The 17,792-nt window shown below is 38.7% G+C and overlaps 1 long non-coding RNA gene across 1 annotated transcript; it reads left to right on the top strand.

The window, feature by feature from the left end:
• Positions 1-7,818: 7,818 nt before the first annotated feature.
• Positions 7,819-16,189, top strand: LOC123804854. The gene is made up of 3 exons (XR_006783213.1): positions 7,819-7,963; positions 15,857-15,964; positions 16,054-16,189. It is a non-coding gene; the product is annotated as an uncharacterized LOC123804854 (long non-coding RNA).
• The last annotated feature ends 1,603 nt before the right edge of the window (positions 16,190-17,792 follow it).

Genomic DNA, 17,792 nt, shown 5'->3' with positions numbered 1-17,792 from the left:
ACTCAGGGAGCAGAGGACATTTGAAGCCACTTGGAGCAGGAGGTGTGATGTAAACAACACATATGCTCTAGCTGGGGTTTCATCATTGTCCTATCTTTATTTAGGAGGTAAATATTTTATATTTGTATGTTAGAGATAGTTTAAATTTATTGTGTTGTTCATAAAATGCCACATAGAATGAAACCATTTTGAGGGCATATGAGAACAGTTAGGGCCATCCTTTAGGTGCTGTGGACTGCAGTGACCACATGGCGTGGAGTCTCAGTGTCTTGGGGGATGAGCACAACCGAGGTTGTTAATGAGCTGGTTGTATTCTGTGGGAAGGGAGCTCCTTCGAAACTAGAGGGAGAGAACAAGCAGAGAAGCAGCATCATGCCTCTGGGGCTGACATCCTATTCCTCTGAGACCTGGTCTGCTTCCCAGGAACTGCCCCAGCTGCCCTGTGGGCAAATGATGCAGGCAGGTCTCTCGGCCACAGCTGTATAGATAGGGATATCGATGTGACCCACGCTGGGCTGATCAGAATTCCTCTCCAGGCATTTGAATTTGGGACATCTTTGCATGTGGCTAAAAGTAAGGATTTATAGACTCCATAGATGAGGGACAGCCATGTGCTTTTAAAAGCAGACACAGTCCACAAAATAGGCAGAATAAAATTGATGTGCAGAGAGAAGAAAAGGTAACAATAATATGTACCTCCAAAAAGAAAGAGCCCAAGGAAGTCTCAGCCCCTAGTAGCATTCATAGTCTAGTTCCAGCCTCTTCCAGACTGCAGCGGCATAGCCTCCTCTGCACAGGTCTGGGGCACCTGTTTATTTTTCAATAAATGCATACACAGGCTCACACATCTTCCCCTTTTATTTTCTTAAGATATCTGGGGTTATTTTTTTAACTTGCAAACAAAGAGTACTCAAAAAAACAGAAATGAAACAGGATTCAAGTTAACCACTCACTTACACATATCTGAATAAACAGCAGTGGCTTCTGGAAGCAATAAGTGAACAAAGTATAAAAGTATCCAAAACCAGATATGTGATGGCCTTAAGGTCTGAAACTACAGAGAAAAGGAGGCAGAAGAAAGTCCATTTGTACATTCTGCTAATGACATTGCCAAAAGCAATCCATAGATCCAGTGCAATTCCTATCAAACTGTCAATGCCATTCTTCTCAGAACCTGAACAAATAACTCTAAGGTGTATACAGAACCACAAAGACCACAAGTATTCAAAGCAATCTTGAGAAAGAAGAAAAACATTGGCAATATCACATTCCCTGATATCAAACTATATTATAAGGCTAAAGTAATCAAAACAGTATGATACTGGCACAAAAAAGGACACATAGATAAATGGAACATAATAAAGATTCCAGAAATAAACCAACACATATGTGGTTGACTAATCTATGACAAAGGAGGTAAGCATACACAAATGGTTAAGATAATGTCTTCAGTAAATAGTGTTGGGAAAAACTGAACAGATGCATGCAAAAAAAAATGGACCACTCTCTTATACCATAAACTAAAATAAACTAAAGATGGGTTAAAAACTTAAATAGAAGGCTTGAAACCATAGAACTCCTAGAATAAAACATGGATTATGATCTTTTTGACATCAGTCTGAGTGATTTCTTTTGATATGTCCACTTGAGCAAGGAAAACAAAAACAAAAGTAAACAAATGGAATGACATCGAACTAAAAAGCTTCACAGTAAAAGAAACCATCAACAAAATAAAGAGACAACTCACTGCATAGGAGAACATATTCACAAATGATATCCAAAATATATTAAAAAATTCATACAACTCAAAACAAAAAAACAATCTGATCAAAAAATGAACAGAGGACATAAAAAGACATTTCTCCAAAGAGGACATAGAGATAGCCAACAGACACATGAAAAGATGCTCAACATCACCATCACTAAGCATCAGAGAAGTGCAAATCAAAACAACAATGAGATATCACCTCATACCTGTCAGAATGTCTATCATTGATAAATCAACTAACAACAAGTGCTGGCAAGGATGTGGAGAAAAGGGAACCCTAGTGCACTGTTGGTGGGAATGCAGACTGGGGCAGCCACTGTGGAAAACAGTGTGGAGCTTCCTCAAAAGATTCGAAACAGAACTTCCTTATGACCCAGCAATTCCACTTCTGGGCATTTATCCAAAGAAAATGCAATCATTGATTTGTAAAAATATATGCCCCCCTATGTTTATTGTAGCATTATTTATAATAGCCAAGGCATGAAGCAACCTGGTGTCTATCAATAGATGCATAGATAAAGATGATATGGGAGATTATACATATATTACTATTGTTTTTACATCCTAAAGCCTGTGTTATGTTTAAAAGCAGATTGTTTCACAAGCTGTACAAATCACAAGTTTTTTTATATAGATGATAGATATAGATAAATATATATCTAGATAGATAGATGATAGATAGATGATAGATGGATAGATAGATAGATAGATAGATAGATAGATAGATAGATAGATAGATAGACATCACAGCAATAATGGAGTAGCAATGCCTGGAGAGTAATGGCACTAGAGGTGGGTGGTGCTGGCCAGCTTTGTCCATTCATTTTTCATGAAACAGGCACATCATTGTTGTTAAATTACAGGGTACAATTTAGATAACTAATGAGACTGTCAGAGCAAATGGACCTTAAGTGAATTTCACATTAATGATCTTAGAAATTTAACTTTCTAGGGGAACCAATTTATAATGCAACAGTCTGTTTATTCATTCCAATAAACATTTATTGAACATCTCTTCTATGCCCAATGCTATATTAAACAGTGTTGATGGGGAAAATTAGCAAGACTGGATCTTTCCCTCAAGATTTTCTCAGTTTAAATGAGACATTAACCATAAGTTATGTGACATATACTATGGGGAAAAATAAGCCTTGTAAAATAAGATGAGAAAACTAAAGATGAGAAGCTTCCTTCCACATACAGGTGTGATTTGAACTGAGCACTGATTTGTAAGGAAAGATGCTAAAAAGATGTTACTAGCATGTTTATAGTCAAATGCAGATACTGCAGAATAGTCTATGATACAGTTATAATTACCAATGTGCAAAGTTCAGTATGATTCAAAAGGCTTCTAATAAAGTTATAATCCCCCTTTACAGACATAGGGAAATACGAAATGCCATAACCACCAAACGTACATTGCACATGTAGCACAGAATGGACAGCTCAGCACAGTGAAGAATAATACATTTGTAGAACACATTGTCAAAACATTTTATCATCACTTTCACCAAAACTGTTGTATGGTTAGTTAGCAAAAGAATGACAAAATAGTTTTAAGACTCATTAATCACCATGCAGTATAGGGATTGAATCTATTAATAGAATATTGAATTGAAATATCAAGTTTGTCAGTAATAATCTCTAAGACCACAAGACGTAATGTTCTTGTTATTAAAATGATACAATAGCAACATTGTGGGGTTACTATGAAACTGAAAGAGAAATGAGAGAAAAAGAGAGAAAAAGATTTTACGTGTATTTCTTTTTTCACATCTTGGCCAAGTTAAAATTACTGTTGTTTTTTTACATCCTAAAGCCTATATTATGTTTAAAAGCAGATTGTTTTGCATTTTGCAAGCTGTAGAAACCATAAATTTTCTTTATTTACACTCTTGGTAAGTGTTTTTGCCAAATATTTTAAATAAAATTTTAAAATTGTAGATGTCTGATTAGCATGTAGTTGACTGGACTGTCCTTACTTCTGAGGAAGGAGGTAAAACCTTCTCGAATCATTGCTGCAGCACTTTGTACACACTGGCCTTTTCAGCACTCACAGTGGAGAGGAGCTTGCAGGAGCCTTTCACCTGCAGACAAAGGCAAACTGTGGGGCTGCGGGCCTGGAAAAGAGTCATATGGGCAGGAATGAAACTTTATTCTGAAGACTAGATTTAAGACATCATAATAATCAAGGTCCCAACACTGACTGATTCCTAAACTGAAAAATTAAAAAAAACACACACACACACATACACACTTCTTTTCATTCTGCTCTGAAATTTAGGAACAGACATATAATGCACATTCCTGGCATCAGCAAACTGAAACCCACAGACTCCCAGCATTGGCTCAGATCTCTCTGTGCTCAGGATGCAGACACTTTCGCAGAGAGCTGACAATTCTCACATCCTCTCGTGCCCAGCACTGCCTACCTGCTCCTCACTTGCAGGTGGGCTGGGTCCTGGCACCACGTTGTCCGAAGCTGCAGAGACTGCCGCATGGTCACAGTGGATGTCGGAGCTGTACCTAAAATGCAGTCTTTATGACTTAAGCCGTCTTCATCACTGTAACCATTTGAAAATAAAAATGATGTAGTTAATATTTCTCCTGAATATATATGTCCATAAAATATTTTTTTAGCTGGGCAACCAAGTTAAACTTGAGCTAAAGCAGTTCACAGTAAAAATGATAGTGAAAGTAAAAAATTTAAATCAAACTACAGATATTAGAAATTTAATATTTTATTCCTATACCAAATAATAACCATCTTTTATATCTAACCCCAGATTCCAATAGTGAAAATACTGAAACTTATATAAACCTATAAGTTTTAGGGTCAAGTCTGAAGGTAATGCATTTGTATAAAGAGAAGTATAACTAATGATACAAGATAGTAATAACATGAAGGATTCTTTTAATTTTCATTGTTCCTGCTAGGTGGGAGGTAACCTTAGATGTTTTTAAACATTATATTGCTTAGTTCTCATGTCTACCTTTTAAAATAAGCTTTTACATTCCAATAATCCAGATGAAAAGAGAAGCTCAGGAGGGTTTGTAGTTTTCCTCAGGCCATATAGTTAAAAATGATAGACTTTTGGCCAAGACAGAGGTGTAGGTAGACATATTTTGTCTCCTGGCACAACTAAAAAAGAACAACAACAAATTTAAAAACCAAAAATGACCAGAACTGCCAGGAAATTGAACTATGTAGAAGTTTGACAGTCTTGGAGTTAAAGAGGAAATATTCATCCAGACCAGTAGGAGGGGCAGAGATGGGCAGCTGGGTGGAGAGGACTCACAGGCAAGGTGGCGGCTAGTGAACCAGGGTGGGCAAAATGGTGGCTGACGGAGCAGGTGGTCCCACATTCTCATGCAGATAAACCAGAAGGAACAACTGGGGAACGAGACAGACTGTGCAACCCAGGATTCCATGGCAGTGAAATAAATCCTTAAAACCTCTGGCTGTAAAATCCTGTGGGGGTTGAGGCAGCAGGAGAAACTCCCAGCCTCACAGGAGAGTTTGTTGAAGAGACCCACAGGGTCCTAGAACGTACACAAACCAACTCACCTGGGAATCAGCACCAGAAGGGCCCACTTTACTTGTGGGTAGAGGATGAAGTGACTGAAACCCAGCAGAGAGCTCAGTAAGTGGCATTGTTCCCTCTATAGCCCCTCCCCCACATACAGTGCCACAGTGGAGCCACATGGGTTGCCCTGCCCTGGTGAACACCTAAGGCTCCACCCCTTACTATGTAACAGGCATGCTGACACACAAAAATATGGCCCAAATGGAAGAACAGATCAAAGCTCCAGGAAAAATACAACTAAGCAATGAAGAGATAGCCGGCCTATCAGATACAGAGTTCAAAAAACTGGTAATCAGGATACTCACAGAAATGGTTGAGTATGGTCACAAAATAGAGGAAAAAGTGAAGGTGAGGAAAAGGTAAAGGCTATAAAAATGAATTAAAGAAAAATGCACAGGGAACCAACAATGGAGGGAAGGAAACCAGGACTCAAATGAATGGTTTGAAGCAGAAGGAAGAAATAAACATTCAACCATAAAGAAATGAAGAAACAATTTTTAAAAAAAAAAATGAGGAGAGACTGAGGAACCTCTAGGACAACTTTAAACATTCCAACATCCAAATCAAAAGGAGAAGAGGAAAAGCAAGATATTTAAACTTATTTGGAAACATAATGAAGGAGAACTTCTCTAATCTCACAAAGAAAATAGACTTTCAGGAAGTCCAGGAAGCTCAGAGAGTCCCAAACAAGTTGGACCCAAGGAGGCACACATCAAGGCACATCATAATTACATTATCTAAGTTTAAAGATGAGGCAAGAATCTTAAAAGCCATAAGAGAAAAAGAGACAGTTACCTACAAAGGAATTCCCATAGGACTAGCAGCTGATTTCTCAGAAGAAAACTTGCAGGTAAGAAGGGGCTGAAAATAAGTATTTGAAGTCATGAAAGGCAAGGACCTACATCCAAGATGACTCTATCCAGAAAAGCTATCAGCTAGAATGCAAAGGCCAATAAAGTGCTTCCCAGATAAGGTCAAGTTAAAGGAGTTCATCATCACCAAGCCCTTATTATATGAAATGTTAAAGGAACTTATCTAAGAAAAAGGAAAAGATAAAAAACCAGTAATGATATGAATAGTAAAATGACAACAAACTCACAGCTATCAATAATTGAACCTAAAAAACAAAAAGGAACTAAGCAAACAACTGGAACAGGAACAGATTCACAGAAATAGAGATCACATGGAGGGTTATCAGTGGGGAGAAGCAGCAAGGAGAAAGGGGAAAAGTTACAGGGTATAAGAAGTATAAATGGTAGGTACAAAATAGACAGGAGGAGGTTAAGAATAGTATGGGAAATGGAGAAGCCAAAGAACTTATATGTATGACCACAGACATGAACTAAGCTGGGAGAATGATGGTGGGAGGGGCGTACATGGTGGAGGGAAATAAAGGGGAAAAAATGGGACAACTGTAATCATATAATCAATAAAATATATTTTTAAAAAATGATAGAGCTGCAATCTTAGATTGGGTCTGTTGGACACAGTACTGTGTTATTTTTTCCTCTGACCGTGTGACTTGTTTATACTAAATGCTATCAGACATTAAAAGAATGAGAGAAATGAGCTGGTTGCTGAGCCTGAACTGAGCCCTTATAAACAGATGAGAGGTGAGACTGAAGACATTCTAGGTAGGGCTAAGCTTAAGCGGAATTAGGAAGTATCCCACCATCTCCACCCTGGGAGTTAATTGGAGTTCCTAAGATGCCTTAGAATTAGTCATCAAAAATCACGGAAAAGCCCCGAGGAGTAAGCATTGAGATAGATTAAATTCAAGTTACAGACGGCTGGGCATGTTTGATGGCAACAGTGAGATAAGGGATGGGCTGACCTGCAGGAGAACATTATGAAAGAAATGCTTGGCAGATCTTAGCCAAGTCAACAACAACAACAACAAAGGGAAGGATACTGTGTCAAATCCTCCGCGTTCTGTCCCTCCCTGCATTTGTGGTTCTGCTTTTGTTCTAATGGGTAAGGTATTTGTACGGCTCTCAGAAAGTCACTTCATCCAATTGGCCTTCCAAATGTCCTCCTAAACGATGAAAGACTTTGATGAAAAGTTCTCTAGGGGTCCACAAAGATACCTCTTAGAGGTATCTTAGTTACCTCTAAGACATCATTTTTAGATGAAAAATCTCTAAGCATCTCAGGATCCTTCTAGATGTGCATTTCAGTGGTGTTTTGCTCAGAGGGTGTTTAATAAATGCCTCTTGAGTAAATAGGTCCATTGTTATAACCTAATGAATGTAGAACACTGAAAAAGTGTAAAGACTGCAAATAATGAGTGTTCTTCAGAGCCCAGGAATTGTTTTCCCTTTTGATGAGCAAAATAAATTAGAAATGAGAAATGTAATTTATAGGACATGCTAAATTTTGTATTCAATCAGGGCAAACGAACAACCAAAATAGCATTCATTTTAGGATAAGAATTTTTTTTCTTTTTGTAGATTCAGTGGTTTTTCTGGGCAAATCTGCTTATGTCAGCAGTGAATGCCACTCAAGAAAAGACATTGGTGATTGACAGCATGGAAAAAGGCTGATGGATTAGTCACCAAAGCAATGAAAGTCGCAGCGTGTAACAACACAGTTTATGAATGCAGAAAGTGTAAGTCAAAGTTCTCTTCCCAAAGTGTAAGCCCATGTCTTTAGCTAATTAAAACTCAAAAGAACCTGTGAAATAAAATGGAAAAGAAATTACAATAGTTCCATAATTTTTATCTCAGAGAACAGAACCAGAATATTTTTCTCCTACAATAATGCTATCGATGTTTCTAATATTGTATCAAGGAGAGGTGCCAGTGCTCTGTGAGAATGATTCCAAGAGATTTTAAAGAAAAACTAATAGATAAAATGGTTAATAAAAAGAAAAATAGAATTTGGGTTGTATAATAATCATACTAAAAGTTTAGCAATCAAAGATAGCAGTTGAAATGGAAATAAACAGAATCTGAGAAAGTTCCTATTGCCTTTTTTGATACTATCGCATATGTCTGGGCTCACAACCACCAGGTGTGAGTCAGCGTGGCCTTGGTGAATACTCCCCAACCACTCAGATCGGCTGCATCAGTAACTGTGGGACCACTGGGTTGAGGAACCTGCACTGAACACGGCCACGCAAACTCAAACCTGCTTCCATTGCCGTTTCAACCCAGGGCCATTCTTATCACAGCGGTTCTGACCCCCTCAAGCAGGAGGGCTGGCATGTTCTTATGATCATCTCTGAAGGCAATAGTTTAAACTCTTAAAGGTTCCCTGACTCCTGGGATCCTCATATGTTAGGCCAAATATATTAGGCTGTGGGTATTCATGACAACCCCAAGAGTAAGTTACATGGTGACTAGATTTTTACATCACTCTCAACAGTTTAATGATCATGGGTTTCACTGAGGACCTGGCGTTTTCTCTTACAAACTTTCATAATCTCTCTTTAATTACATAAGAGAATTGAATTAAAAGGGCAGTCTCCCTCCTTATAACTCATGTGAAGCCCATCTTCTTTCATTACTTCATTGACCGATTAATGGATCACTCTTGGTTACAGAGCAAAGTATCATATATAATTACATCTGTACTTCTTTCCCACCCAAACAGCAAGAAGGAAGCAAGCAGCACATTTTTGTGTGTGTGGTTTAGTCTCTAGACATTGGCTCCCCTTCTGTATGTTGTATGTTGTTACTGAAACCGTCAAACTTTATGTGATCACACAAGGAAATACCATTTTTATTTTAATAAAGATGTAACTCTACTTCAGACTTTTCTGATACAGTGGATACAGACTTTTCTGATACTCAACTCACTATACTAGTATTATTTCTATTTTTGCCTCACAATGTATATTCATTTTGGTACATGGTAAACTTTTAGAAACAATGGATTACAACCACTTTGAGTTAATATTCTCATTTCTTGAGAAAAAATGGAAGTGAGACTGGATTGCTGAATTGTGTGTGTTGATTCTACTTTGAGCCCAGGCATTCTGGATCAAAGTCTAGAATAATTAACATTAGGCTGCAGTGGGCAGCTTCAGCCAATATCAGCACTTTGAGGCCTAAAAACCACCTTGCAACTTCACAGCAAAAGAACCCTGAAGTTGGCATTCTAAGTTAAGACTGACATGAACATTAGAAAAATAAATAAGTTGGTTTTGTTTATTCTTGAGGGGAAAGCAGTAATCAGGAGTGTTTGAACATTGTGACTGCTAAAATATGTTTTGACTTCTCTTATGAATACCTCAAAATCAGAAATTTAACTTATAATAAAAAATTCCAAAATGTATGGTTGTAAGAACTTTTATAAATTTCTAGTGATTTGGGTTTTGGTTCCGTGCATGTAAAGTAATCAGTAGAATGGCTCTTTACAAATGTGAAAAATAATTTAATTGAAACTAGTTCAAGCTTGTTCACATTTTTAGTAGAATACTTGACATCATGCTGTTAGTTTAGGCTTCGCTTCAGATGAAATATCAAGAACTCACCTTGGTCGTCATTAGTTCAGGGCTCAAGGTAGAATGCTTCTGAAGTCTCGGTGGCTTTTCTAAGAGTTTGCATTTCTGGCTTAAACTCTCTCAAATCTGAGTCAAGAAAAAAAATTATACAGTCGGCCAATGCAAGCTTCATTTCTGATGTCCGACTGTTTCAACTGAAATGAAACAAAGAAAACAAGTCCATAAGGTAAAAATAGCCATAAAAATTGATTCTGGAGAAATTAAATTATTCAGGCCAGGCCTATCATGAAGGAAATAAGCTGCCCCATCAAGTAAGAAATTCAAGGGAAATTGGAATCACATGCTCAGCAATAGTCATGCACAACAGGGGAAGACCAGGGTGTGTAGTGGCTCCAAGCCTTGCAGTCTGTACTGTTTAATTTTTTCAAGTTTGCTTTAGCTGGAGAAAAGAAAAGGGAACCAAACCCATTCAAATGTTGAAGTCCGAAAGATTCAGAAACATTTTCAGTCATGGAATCTTGATGTGGTGAAATAAAATATATTTTGAGCTTTTATATTAATTTTGGCTGATGAAGAATACCATCAGACTAGTGCTCCTTGAGTGACCTCATGTACAGGGAATTAAATTCAGGGCATTCAAAGAAACTTTCAAAATGCCTTTCCCAAGTGTGCCATAATAACTCACAAAAAGCTAATAAACTTATCATTCAGTGCCTTTTTAAAAATAGGTTGGATTCCCTACTCCTTATGCCATACCAGCCAACGCATATTCTGCTATCCTGCATGCAGGCATATGTTAGAGAGAAGCTAAGTGAGTAATTTTTAAATTAATATAAGTACCTGTTTATTATATAGTTTAATAAATACTGTGTTTTCTTATTGGAAGAATAATGCAAAACTTTTGTCAGTACTTAGTGAACTAAGGGAAATAGTAAAGATTTGAGCATGCTATGTTGCATTCAATACCTTTAAAATGATCTGGAATATTTTCATGTGGAACAGACAAAATTAGTCCCTCTGTATTTTAAACCTAACCTTATAAAATAATGTCTGGAAGAAATGCTAACTGGGAATAACCAACAGGAAGACATTGTGCTTACAAAAGAGTATGACATCACTCATATCTGAAAAAATATATAGGCAGGGCTATTTGCAAGAATATCATTTAATTGTGTCCCATAATTTTACTAAAGTCACAGGTATGAAAAAGCATTCTCAGCGGAATGAAACGTTCTTCCTGCTTAATTAAAATCCCATTGGTCAAGTATTGTATATGACCACACTAAATCCTTATTTAATATACAAAGCCCCGACTTTACTATTGCACATAAATAATCACAAAATTTTGCATAAGAAATTAGGTGTGCTCTATAGCGACTCACTGTGATATATAAATAACCTTTGATTATGCACAATGTGTACATTTGCATTTAATAGCAACAAATGATTTAAAATAGATGTAGGAAATCAAAAAACAAATGATTCATGTTTCTTGATACAGTATAGAGTGTCAAAGATGACACATTAAAGATGTGTCATTAAAATCTTTCTGGTTTCTTCCAAAAGAGTATTAAGAAGGTCTGATGCTCGTAAACAGCAGTCAAGCAATAACAACCACCCCTCTGATTCAAGCTGTGGTCACGAAGAAGACTGGTTTCCCTACTGCCCAAGGTCCACGGTCATTTGCACTTTTACACATAGAGGCAGAAACGCTGAGCTGCTGGGATCCTGAGAGTTTCTGTATTTCCATTTTGTGGCCCAGCCTCCCTAACATTAACACACCCAACTTCTTACTCCATTTGGAAAGAAACAAATTTAAAAAGAGAGTGAGGGGGAGAAAGTTCACTGAGAAAGTAGGAGAAAGACCAGGAGCAGGAAATAAGAAATTAAGCCAAGGAAATTATGTTCAAGAGGAACGATGTTATCTAGCCTGGAAAACAACTTGCTCTGAATGGATTACTTGAAAATAGCAGCCATTTGTACTTGCTCAGGATTCTGTGGGTCATCCCTTGGGGCTGGGCTGAGCTGGAAGGGCAGTTGCTGCTCCCTCCTGTATGCGGTTGGTCCTCAGGAGAGCTGCCAGTCCGGGCCTCTTTGCTGTGCTGTCTCATGCCTGGAGACTGGTCTGGGCTATGTGTCTGTTGTTATTTCATGTTGTAAAAGGAGCAGGACAGAGCATTCTCCCCTCGGAAAGTCCCTTTCAAATATCTATGGACTCTTGACCGTGTACCGTGGGCATGTGGGAAGGGATCACACACACACACTGGAGGAGAGGGAAGCCCGAGTTGCTGGGTTCCGTTATTGTGACGACCTACCCCAGACATCATAGACCACATTGTCACTCAGGAGACTGAGAACGGGGTCACTGAACATGGTATTTAGAGGCAAGCTTTAGCAGTAAGAGAGGAGCAAACACAGATGGAAGTCAAGAAAAGGGGTTGGGGCAGCAAGGGGGGATGAATCCTCTTATAGTAACTTATTGGTGAGAGAAAGAGCAGAAATGGGCAAAGCCAGAGAAGGCAACACCATTAGAAATTTGCCAGCGTGTTTGTTAGTTCGTTTTCATTGTTTATTTTGGGCAGAGGTAATTTCAGCAGTTTCACTGTCCAAGGAGATTCAGTAGAGAGGAACACAAAAAGGTTCTGAGAGAAAAAGGCACAGCTACTCCCTAGGCAAAGACTGATAGATAAAAAAGCAAAGGCGAGTGGCAGTCACCTTGAGCTCTGAACCGAGCAAGGTGTGAAGGACAGCAGTGTATCCCTACGTGTTAATGATTAGCACAGGAATCACGTAGGAAGGTGCTTATTTGCATAGCCATATAACTGGAGCTCAGATAAACTTCCTTGAGAATCCCCCTTGCCTCCTGTCTCTTGCAGCCCCAACTCCTGGCTCTGGGAGAGCTCCCTGACTTGCCACCTGTCTCGACTGGATGGCCGAGAGCAATGACATGTAGAGCCCTGGCCCACTGACCAGGTTCCCTAAATGATTTTTGTTTCACTGTCCTCCTGATTGAGAGGAAAGAGAACAAACATTTTCCGTATCCCTAGAGTTCAATCCTTGGGAAGTTAAACAAAGGTTTCTGTGTCTCAGAGAAAAAAAGAAGCATTTATGTAGTTGAAGAGTCTAAAAGGTCAAGTGCACAATATAAATAAATGCCTGGACTTTCCCAGTATTGCATCCATTTATCCCATCAAATGCTATTGCTACTATTGTCAATACACCACACAGCAATCACTGCACAGTGGACAGGGAAAAAGTAAAATCTAGCTCTTTTCTTTGGGTGATTAGAATGTTACAAATGGGGTAGTGGTTGATTACTCTCCCATAGTTTATTTACATAAACTATGTCTTACATTTTCTTTGCAGTTAATCATATAAATAGTTTAGGGGTGTGGGGGATGGGAAACAAACCGCTAAATCCTAGCCAAAAGATTTTGTAAAACCAGTAACATGATAGAGCCATTTACTTCGCTTTGAAATGGGAGTGGGTAAGAATAAAGAAAGTCACCTTGTCACTATGACTTCAGGAAATCACTTCACTCCCACCGTTGTTTGTTTCCAAAACTGGAGAAGCAAATGAATAGACCTACTCTATTGTTGAGAAATGGAAAGAATTCCATTAAAAAATTAAAAAGCAGGAAGTAGTGAGTTAGAAGTGTCCATGCCCATCTTACCTGGGGTAGAGAAAGAAAAAATATTCTCACAAATGTTGAAGGCAATCTGAGACCTGCCCTTTGCTCTTAAAAAGTGCCAAGAGGAAGATTAGACATAAATGCTGTTCAGACACTAGAATTATCTTTGGGTCATGTGATTTTTAAAAAATGATGACTCATGAACTCTTTATCTCCCCCTCCCAAAGGCTCTAGATTTTTTAAAGCACCTTGAGTAGTTATAATGAAAGTGGTTTGCAGGGTAAAACTTAGGGAAGTGTGGATGAAAAGTGAGAGACAGTGGCTTCAGCCCACAAGGAAGCTTCTGCTGTGTTCTCCCTGAGCCCAGCTGTACCTTCCTGGTCCTTTCTGGCTTCATGCAGAGTGTCTGCTTCCCCTCTGCATACAGCCCAGCCTGCGGGTCCAAGTTTAAACACCTGGATAGTTTAGATGGGGACGATTGATCTTGTTTTGACATGGTATTTCAGTTTGGACTTCCACCATTTTTCTCTTGTGCACTTTGCCATTTTGGAGAAGAGAAAAAAAAGAGAGATTGATGTCCCATGTCACCCTTAACCACTGAACGTGTGAAGGGGGGAGGGAGAGAGAAGACACAAAGTGGCTCCAACCAGCTTCCCACGTGGCATTCCTTGCAGGGCCACCCCGAGGTCCAGCCAAGGAAGGAGCTGAGTGGATCACGTGGTCAGCCAGACTCTTTCCCTGGGAGGTGGTGAGGAACAGCTGCTGGGCAAAGGAATGTCAATGGGAGGAAGAGGGTTCAAGCATCTCAACCTCAATTCATCATTAAGGATGGAGTCAAGGGTCAACCATCAAGTGTCCAGAACCCTCTGTCCCTGGCCTCCTTTAGTCCAGCCCATAACGACTCAGACTCCTCTCAGCACTGAGTGACCCTGGGTTTGGACTGAAGACACAAACATGATTAAGATGAAGCTCCCGCTGTCAAGAGCCCTTGCTTCAGTACATTGTGCAGAAATATAACTATGATCATGGATGATACTGAGTTACCTAGAAAGCAATGCGGGAGCGTGGAGAATAAGAAGCTGTGTGGTGATTTATTGAGAACTTCAAGGAGGAATTTAGCCTTTGAACATGAGACCGGGAGGATAGGAGGTTAGTCTTTCAGCAAAGAAAAAGCCACTTGCAAGAAACAGCAATAGAAGGTCAAGTTTTAGGGACCTGGTAGTGGTATGTAAGCTGTGCTGGAGACACATAGGTGCTTTCAGTGCCAGACAGAAGTGTGACGCCACTGAGAGGTTCATTAAATGAGTCAATATTTAATAACACTTAGGTGTTTGATAAGGAATAACATAAAAGAACATAAACACTTTGTAAATACGTCAGAATGAAAGTTTATATTTTCTTTCTTCTTTTTAGATCTGGATCTTTAAACATACAAGGAAAAAAATTATCTTAATTCCCTGGAAGCTAATCTGTTTAAATAGTGTGTACAAGCATTAGAGATACCTGACTGAGGCCACACGCAAAACTCCTGTCCTGAAGACTGGGTCAGAATTACTGGGCAGCTGCACTACCTGGGCGGCTGGGACTCTTCATCCGAGGGCTGAATGACGGGCAGGGTTCAACAGTCCCCACCCAAAGAGCCCATCAAGAAGGGTCCCCACGTCACCTAGCTGCTCCACTGTCTTTGTGGTAGGAAATGCAATTGGAGGGTACAAAACGGGAATAAATCTCGCATTAATGCCTCTTCCAATGAATTTGGACAAATTGGTTCAGATCTAATGTAGATGTGAGTAAAAGAAGAATTTCCCCAACCTAAAAAGAAAAGGCTTATTATAATATATCATAAACTTGAAACTAATTGCCCTTTAGAGAAATTTAGATATACCTTATCTCTGACCTTTGGATTGTAAGTTTCAAACAAATATCTAGATATGCTATATCTTTGTTTATCTGTATTTTGCACACATTTTTGCCCAAATTTTTTAGGGAAAAAGAGAATGCACATTATTTGTGGGTAGTACTAATTCCATATCTATATAAATGTTTTTAATTCTTTTATTTATGCTTACATGTTAAAAGTGTAACTCTAGAAAGCAATAGCAATATCCATATGCAAAATAATATCTTGGAATCTGATCATCTGTTTTGTTTCTAAATATAAATAAGTAAATAGATTGAAGTAAAAAATTAAAACAAAAGATTTTTTCCTGAAAGTTTGGGTCAAAAATGTGGGTGTGCTGTGTATGTGGGAGTGTATCACACCACAAAATATGGTATATACCTAGAATGTTCATGTGTGGGTATTGGTGCGAGTGTTTGTGTGTTTGTGTATGGGCTAGTACATGTACACACATTCCCATGTTCTTCCTTTATGTATACAGGCACCTCATTTGATTGCACTGTACTTTGTTGCTCTTCACAGGTAGTGCGTTGTTTACAAATTGAAGTTTGCGGGAACCTGGAGTCCAGCAAGTCTGTCAGTGCCCTTTTCCAACAGCATTTGCTCACTTTGTGTCTCTGTCCCACTTTGGTAACTCACTGTATTTCATCTCATTCCTTATTGCATTTATTCTGATCTGGGATCGGTGATCTCTGATGGTTCTACTGTCATTGTTTCAGGGCACCAAGACTGCGCCCACGGAAGACAGCAAACTTAAGCCATAAATGTTGTGTGTGTTCTGACTGCTCCTCCAACCGCTGCCTCCCCATCTCCCCCGACCCTCATGGCCTCCCCATTCCCTGAGACACATCAGCAATGGTCAGCTAATCAGCTAATCAGCTAATATTTCAAGTTAATAGAAAAACTGGTGAAATCTGAATAAAATTTACAGTTTAATTGACAGTACTATACAATGTTTAATTTATTGATTTTACTAACTCTATTATGGTTCTTAAGACTTTACTATTAGGGTATGTAAAAGGTATCTAGAAATACTTTACATTACTTGGCAGCTTTTTTCTAAATCTAAAATTATTTAGAAATACAAAAACAAACTAATCTCATGCAGAGAAAGGCCACAGGGCTTCTGTGAAGGCCAATGTGACCATGCCCTGGGCATCCACACCCAGGACCCACACACAGGGCTCCTGAGGAAGCCAAAACCCGCTGATAAGTGCCTGTCTCAGCAGAAACTCTAGTGTGAAGGAGAGTTCATGGGATCAACCAAAAGGGGAATTTGGACCTCAGAAATACATAAAATAGAGCAATATAAAACACACCCTAAAGGAAGTAGGTTTCAAATGTTTAAAGAGGCTTAAAAATAAACAATAAAAATAATGAATACAAAAATGCAATTACTTTTGAAAAAGATGAGTAAATAAATTTATTATGGGAACACATTATTACCCTAGATAGATCTCTGGTTTTTTATGAGCTGGTTACCTGTTGTCATTTCAAAACAACTATACATAAAAAAAAATTTGGTAAACAAAAAATTAGAGGAATAGCATATCTTAAAAGTATAAGCAAATTTGACAAAACCAGAAATTCTAAAAAAAAATTTAAAAAGAATTAAAAATTCTTTTAAAAAATAATTAAAAAGGTTTGTCCATAAAAAGTCCAGTCATTGTTAATGTAACAAGAATGGTTTGTATGACATCGATGTAACCTGGCAGTCAAGACAGAGCGGACTGGAATGTGCACGTGTGAACAATGAGGACTTCACTGTACTAGTCAGTGGGGGCGGTAGACGCCGTTGAGTGAGCACGTGCGCTGTGTGGCCGTCACATTCAAAATGACTGAGCAATTAGAGCAGTGAATCTGCATCAAATTTTGCATTAAGCTTGAACATTCCTGTGTGGAAACTATCTAGATGATTCAGAAGGTCCCACCTATGGGCAACTGGTGATTGGCAGCTTCATCATGACAATGTATCCACTCATGCATCACATCTTATACAGATTTTTTAGCAAAACATCAAATCACCCAGGTAACTCAGCCTCACTACAGCTCAGATTTGGAGCCCTGTGACTTCTGGCTTTTCCCAAAACTAAAATCACCTTTGAAAGGGAAGAGATTTCAGACTGTCAGTGAGATTCAGGAAAATATGACATGGCTGCTGATGGCCATTGGAAGAACTGTGTGAGGTGCCAAGGTGCCTACAAAGGGGACTGAGGTGTCATTGTCCTGTGTACAGTGTTTCTCATATCTTGTATCTTCTTCAATAAATGTCTCTATTTTTCATGTTGCATGGCTGGATACCTTCTGGACAGACCTCATGCATACTCTGTATGAGCCAATATTTTAAACATAACTGAAGAAATCATAATTATCATCATTGTAATATAGCCTCATATTATGTTTTAATAAACATTGCTTTATGTAATGTGGAAATCTCTCCTAAATAGCATGTGCACAT

This window comes from Phyllostomus hastatus, unplaced genomic scaffold (genome assembly GCF_019186645.2).
Source record: "Phyllostomus hastatus isolate PE091 unplaced genomic scaffold, TTU_PhHast_1.1 phas_contig_148, whole genome shotgun sequence".
Taxonomy (NCBI): Eukaryota; Metazoa; Chordata; class Mammalia; order Chiroptera; family Phyllostomidae; genus Phyllostomus; species Phyllostomus hastatus.
This window is presented reverse-complemented; position numbering and strand designations above follow the sequence as displayed.